The sequence below is a fragment of the Mandrillus leucophaeus genome, unplaced genomic scaffold, assembly GCF_000951045.1.
Source record: "Mandrillus leucophaeus isolate KB7577 unplaced genomic scaffold, Mleu.le_1.0 Scaffold1034, whole genome shotgun sequence".
NCBI classification, from domain to species: Eukaryota; Metazoa; Chordata; class Mammalia; order Primates; family Cercopithecidae; genus Mandrillus; species Mandrillus leucophaeus.
Window position 1 is genome coordinate 167,014 of NW_012098477.1, and position 7,089 is coordinate 174,102.

The window sequence follows — 7,089 nt, forward strand, 5'->3', positions numbered from 1 at the left end:
TTCTTCCCCAGCAGTCTTTTTACTCCATCCATGAGTTGCTTAAAAGCAAATAGTTTGTGGTCTGCAAATCAGGGTGGGGCACACAGGCCTCAAGCAATATTTGGATTTATACTTTGGGTGTGATCTTTACAGGGTAAATCCCTGGTCAAGAATGAACAGGCTGTGTTCTGCTGAAAGAAACCAGGCTGAAGGGGTAGGTAGGGTGAAATCCAGCTTGTGGTTCAGTTGCCAAGCGCTGTGTTATTGTTTTAGCCCAGAGCAGTAGATACCTTTTCAGAATTGGTCTCCTGGAGGGGGCATAATTGGGTAAATTTTCTGCCAAATAAAGTACCTTCTGGTGATGTGCATGAAGGCACTTGTCTGTGTTAGAGGAATATCTGGGCCTGCCTGATGTGAAATATCTGGTTTTATGCATTTCCTCAAACACCGACTGCTCTTCAGGCACTTTCGAACCATATTTCCTTTTCTCACAATCCACTATAGTGATCTGATCCATTAGAAAGCTGCCGTAGGAAGAGCTGCATTACGCAAACACTGAAGATAATTAATTTTATTTAGAACAGAATAGAATAGCAGAAAGTACGTATCTAAAACTAAAATTTAGCTGAATTTATTGATTATATGTTTGGTACCTGGTACTTTGCAATTATTTTGTGACACGTAATCTTCATATTAGTTCTAGAAGGTTGATTGTTTTCTCCTCTTTACTCACCGTATAATATGTGACAAACACGGAATAGAAAGGCAAAGTCACTTTCTTAATGACCCTTAGATGGTAAATTAGAGAGCTTGATTTAGAGCTCAGGCTGTTGTTCTCTTTGGGGTGTGTGTGTGTTAGGAGAGGGGTATAGGGATGTGGTGGAAGCTGTGAGGGATGGAATGGGGAAGTCTACTGTTGCAGGACTTTTCCTTAGTTCAGGTAAACATGGGAGTCCTTATCATGTGGCCATGAAAAGTTAGGCTCGCAGACAATTTGAAGTGTGAGGAGGGCAGAGTTTATTGGGTGAAAAGGAAAGAGGGAAACGGTCCCTCTGCAAAGCCAGACTCCCTGCTGGTGTGCTTCCCACCTCACAGTTTGAATTTCAGGTTCCACCCAGGAAGAGGAGGGGCCGGGCTCTTCCCCACTGCAAATGGCACAAACTTATGTGGCTCCACCCCAGTGTACACTCCTCTCAGTGTGCAGGCTGGAGTTTCTCTGGGGACCCCTTCCCACCTGGCTGTCTCATTGACCCCTCTAAAGAAGTGCATCTAACTGCCATTAGAATAAGGATAAGGATAAGCATGAAGACCGATCTCAACTGCTTCCTGCTGACAGGGGGCGCTGTTTTGGCAAAACAGCAGTCAAAGTCCCTTAGAGGCTTATTTAAGGGTTCCAAGCAGAAGGGGCCATTGTCCGCCTCTCCAGTTGCATGACTGTTTGGAGTTTGATGGCCTGAAGGGAAGAAGAGACAAACTGTATTATCAGAAAACATGTATCTAAACAAAGGGAGGGGTAAGGACAGCTCAAAAATCCTGAGGCCTTTTATCACTTTGCACAAGGAGAGGGAGGTCACAAGCCCAACTGGTTTAAAAAAAAATTAAAAAAAAAAAAACTTTACCCTTTAGCCAGCATGTTGAGCTTCTGGGTTCCCTTCCCCTGAGCCCAATACTAAGCTGACCAGTTTAAGGTTTGGGAAATTAACTCTTCCCAGTTTGGAGGATGCATCTGTCGGGAGTGTCCCACAGTACAAAGACACAATTGCCTATCAGTGAAGAGAGAACTGAGGGGGAGAAAGGAAAAATGAAAGGTGTTTTTTCAAAGGAGTCCTAAAGGTTCAGGATGCTTCAAAAGGGGTACAGACTGAAAATGAATGGTTACTCATCTAGAAAGAGGGGAGCAGGCATCCCTGGTTCCCATCTCTTCCTAGCAGATACCCGGGGTACATGAGGGAGAGAAGGAAGAGCATCCTCTTTCCCTCTTCCATCCTCACATCCCCAAGTCCCAGCAACCTTGGCAGGCACCACCATGGGTGTTAAAGCGGTTTGCACCCATGAAGCAGGGGGGCCTAGGAGATAGGAATTATCTGTTCTACCTATGTACACCCTACCTCCCCTGCTGTCAATAGCCTTGATTCCCTAGATCTCATTTATGAATTGAGTTTGGGACAAAAATGTGTCTTGAGGGATGTTGCATGGACTCCTTATCATCAGCTGAATGCTAAACTGAAACTGTGGAATTGAGTCCTCCTGCAACAAGGAAGAGAAAAGGATGTCTTGTGACACACCTAGATAACTGGTGGCTATAGTTATGCTTGCTAGGATTTGGGTGCATGGTGCTTGGCTTTGGTTAGCTCCCTTGGTCTTACTTTCCCAAAAAGGAAACTTTCACGTGATGGGCATCCTATTTATTCCCATCACCTGGCAGGATTTTGCAGGATTATTGCTCAGAACTAGGATGCCAATCGAGATTTTTACATTACCCATACCTTTTGTACTTTCTGAGCTGGAGCTGGAGCTTGCTGGTTGGTTCACAGGAACAAGCAAGGTTCATCTAAAATATAGGTAAAAACTTAAAAACAACTAATGAGTTTAGAATTTAATGGCAAATGTATGATAAGTTTTGAAACACAATTTCTCTCTCTCCAGTCCTCATTTTTGGAAAAACAAAAAAACAACAACAATAAAAAACATAAATCATGATAGGACTGAGTTGTTGGCAAAATAGATTGTAGTCTTACACTTGGTCTGATTATTTGCATAAAGTGCAAGAAGAATAATTATTTCTACATAGGCCTTTTGGATTGGCTTTGATGGAACTCTGTTTCACAAGGAGTCTCAGATAAGACCTTTTAAAACCAAGACCAGTTACGGGTTTGTATCCTCAAATGCCTGTGAGGTGAGTGATTCTCTTCTCTTAAGGTCCCAAGATAAACGGAGTTCTTGGACCTGTTAGAAAGTGACATTCTTAGGCTGGGCACAGTGGCTCATGACTGTAGACCCAGCATTTTGGGAGGCCAAGGCCGGCGGATCACTTGAGGTCAGGAGTTCGAGACCAGCCTGGCCAACATGGTGAAACTCCATCTCTACTAAACATACAAAAATTAGCCTGGTGTCGTGGCACATGCCTGTAGTCCCAGCTACTTGGGAGGCTAAGGCAGGAGAATTGCTTGAACCCAGGAGGCGAAGGTTGCAGTGAGCTGAAATCATGCCACTGCACTCCAGCCTAGGTGACAGAGCAAGATTCTGTCTCAAAAAAAAAAAAAAAAATGGAGTGTGAGATGAAGCTGGCCTCCTTGACCTGGGGAGGGAGAGACTCCATGGGGCCATGGCAGAAAACACAGCCATTCACCTGGGGCGCCTTGGGCTCTGTGTCCCAGCCTCAGCAGGGAGGGGAGGGTGGTGAGGGGCCACTGCTCACTGGTTCATCTGTAAAAAGGAAGTAGAAGGCCATGGAGACTGAGGTCAACGGTTCTGACCCCTGGAAGCAACGGGGGTTGGGGCATGATTTCCCTTACCCTCAGAAGTCTGAGGATGAAAGGCTCAGAAAGGAGAGGGAAAAAGTTTCCTTGGTTTGCATCTCACTAACCAATTCTCGAACCCCATTTTGGGCACCAAAAATGTAGGACTTTTCCTTAGTTCAGCTAAAGACAGGAGTGCTCATCACATGGCCATGAAAAATTAGGCTCACAGACAACTTGAAGCATGAGGAGGGCAGGGTTTTTTGGGTGAAAAGGAAAAGAGGAAAACAGGGATGGTCCACAAAGCCAGAGTCCCTGCTAGTGCACTTCCCACTTCACAGATTGAATTCCAGGTTCCCTCCAGGAAGAGGAGGGGCCAGGCTCCTCTCCACTGCACATGGCGCAAACTTATGTGGCTCCATCCCAGTGCACACTCCGCCCAGTGTGCAGGCTGGAGTTTCTCTGGGGACCCCTTCCCATCTGGTTCTCTCACTACTGTGAAGGTCCAAAGCTATCTATGCCCAATAAGGAAAAGAGGCATTAGAGTTTGCCATTGTGGTCTGCGTCAAAGAGTGAAATAATAAAAATGTACTGTTTTACACTACCTTTCTGCTTATGTGTCTTTCATTATAGTAGGCTTAGATGCCAATTAGACATTTTTATATTTTTTTGCCCAATGCTATTCTAATATGTATACACACACACACACACACACACACACATCTGTGTATGTATATGTGTGTATATATGTGTTTAAGATTATTTTGCTCATTTTGGGAAACCAAATTCTGAAGAAACTTCAGATGCTACAGAAGCCAGTTTTCTCACCTACAGTGAGAATACTGAAGTTCAGAGAGATTGAGTGAAGTAGTCAAAATCACAGTATCACTCAGCTAGTAAGGAACAGACATCATCCTAAGATGTCATAGACTGCTAAAACTGCCTCTAAATTCAAATTTGACTTAATGAACACTAAGAAAAGGACTGCTTTATACACAGATGATGTTTGTATTCTCAGCTAGTCTAATATTTCATATGCATATCACTTGATGTAAGCTTTCTGTAATTGCCTATTCTTGAGTATGTGGATGATGGTGATTTGGAGTTAGTGTCATTTAAGAGGGCTACTACATCCTGGCCTTTGCTTGCTTTCCTTAACATCATGCTGATTCCCCTTCAAACTGTACTTTCTAAGGACAATCTATGTTCAAATGAAATAAAAACATTACCCTCTGCCCAAAATAATTTGCCTCTTCAATTTTGTTTTCACTTAAATAGCTTCATCCTCTGATGCCTTGACTGCACTGTGTCATATTTTTCCACCTTACCACATATCAGAGCTTCTCCATGGGACTCAAATCAAGTAGATGAGAAGCTGGAGCTTCCCCTAGATCTGTAGTGTGTAGACCAGAGAGGACAGAACAACTCACAGAGATGCTAATCTGTCCTCATAAACATTTTACAGACTAGTTTGTACCAAGTGGTTTTAAGGTATGCAATAGCGCTAAAGCTGACATTTTAGGCTAAATACCTGTATGTGGAATTACTGGGTCAAATAATATGAGCATAATTACTAATAATGTTGCCAAACTAATATTTCAATTAACACTTCTGAGGACATTTTCCTTAATCATATCATCATCACATTCACAAATCCTGGACATTATTAACCTAATGGATAAGGAATATTCATTGTTTTAAAGTCCCTGATTTCTGTGGGTCTCTTTAAAAAGTGTCATCTTTCTTATTTATTTTAAAAGCAATAGGTATTTCTTCCAGAGAAATAAAAAAAACAACAGAATATCAAAAACATCCATAATTCTATCTTCCAACTTGATGCATGTTTTCCATGTTTATCATGGCATAATCTACAAACAACCATACTTACTCTTATTAATGGAAATTTCTGTGAATTTTTACAAATGCATGTAGTCATGAAACTACCACAAAAGTTAAGATAGAGAATAGTTTCATCATGACAAAAATGTCCTTCCTGCTGCTTTGTTGCCAGCCTTCCTCTCAACTCCAAGCTCCTAGAAACCACTGATCTAGTCTTTACTATACTTTTGCCCTTTACGGAATGTCATAAAATGAAATTAAAAATGTAGACTTTTGAGTCTGGCTTCTTTCACTTACAGTAAAGATCTATCCATGTAGATGTGTGTGTCAGTAGTTACTCCTTTTTATTGCTGAGTACAATTCAATTATGTGGATCTACAACAGTTTGCTTATTCAATTTTCAGGTGAGGGATAATTGAGTTTTTTACATTTTTGCATAATTACAAATAAACTTTCATGAATATTTACATGCAGATTTTTGTGTGAACATACATAATTATTTCAAGCGGATAAAAAAACTTAGAGTAAGCTTGCTGTGTCATGTGGTAAGTGTATGTTTAAATTTATAAGAAATTTCCAAACTCTTTTCTAAAGTGACTGTAAGACTTTTCATTCCCACCAGCAATAAGTAAGAGTTTCAACGGCTCTGTATCCTCCTCAGACCTTAGCATTGTGGATGCGTATTAAGTTTGTAAAAATGGACAAACTCTTTTGCATAAAGGTTATACCACTTGACATTTCCACCAGCAGTGCACGACAGTTTCAGTTTTTCCAAATCTTTGTCAGCACTTGGTATGGGTAATCTATTTTAATTTTAGCTGTTCTAATAAATGTATAATGGTATCTCACTGTAGTTTTAGTTTCCATTTCCTTAAAGATGAATTATGTTGAGTGTATTTTTATGTGCTTATTTGACACCCACGCATCATCTTTTTGCCCATTTTAAACATTTAATTGGTTGTTCTGCAATTATTGAATTTTGAGTGTTCTTTATAAATTCTGGATACAGGATCTTTTAGTTTTTTGAGACAGAGTCTTACTCTGTCACCCAGGCTGGAGTCCAGTGGTGTGATCTCAGCTCACTGCAACCTCTGCCTCCCGGGTTCAAGTGATTCTCCTGCCTCAGCCTCCCGAGTAGCTGCGATTACAGATGCCCACCACCACGCCTAGCTATTTTTTTTTTTTTTTTTTTTTTTGGATTTTAGTAGAGACGGGGTTTCACCATGTTGGCCAGGCTGATCTCAAACTCCTGACCTCGGGTGAGCCACACACCTCGGCCTCCCGAAGTGCTGGGATTACAGGCGTGAGCCACTGTGCCTGGCCTGGATACAGGGTCTTCAGCAGCTATGTGACTAACAAATATTAAGCCACAATCTATGGTTTGCCTTTCAATGCTCTTAATGGTACCTTTTGAAGAACAGAAGTTCTTCATTTTGATGAAGTTCAAATTATTAAGCATTTATGTTATGTAGATTGTGCTTCTGGTGTGATATCTAAAAAATCTTTAATCTTTCCCTAGACCAAGATCACACAGATTTTCTCCCATGTCTTCTAGAAGTTTTATGGTTTTGGATGTTTATGAAAAGCCAATGATCCATTTGGACTTTATTTTTGTATAAAGAGTGAGGAATGGCTCAGATTTGTTTTTTTAAGTACAGGTATCTAATTGTTCTTGTACTTTATTTTAGTCTTTTCTCCATTGAACTGTGTTTGTACTTTTGTAGAAAATCAATAGACTGTAAATTTACAAGCCTAGTTTTGGCTCTCTAGTTTTCCATCAGGCTTTATGCTTATTCTTTCTCCAATAACACAA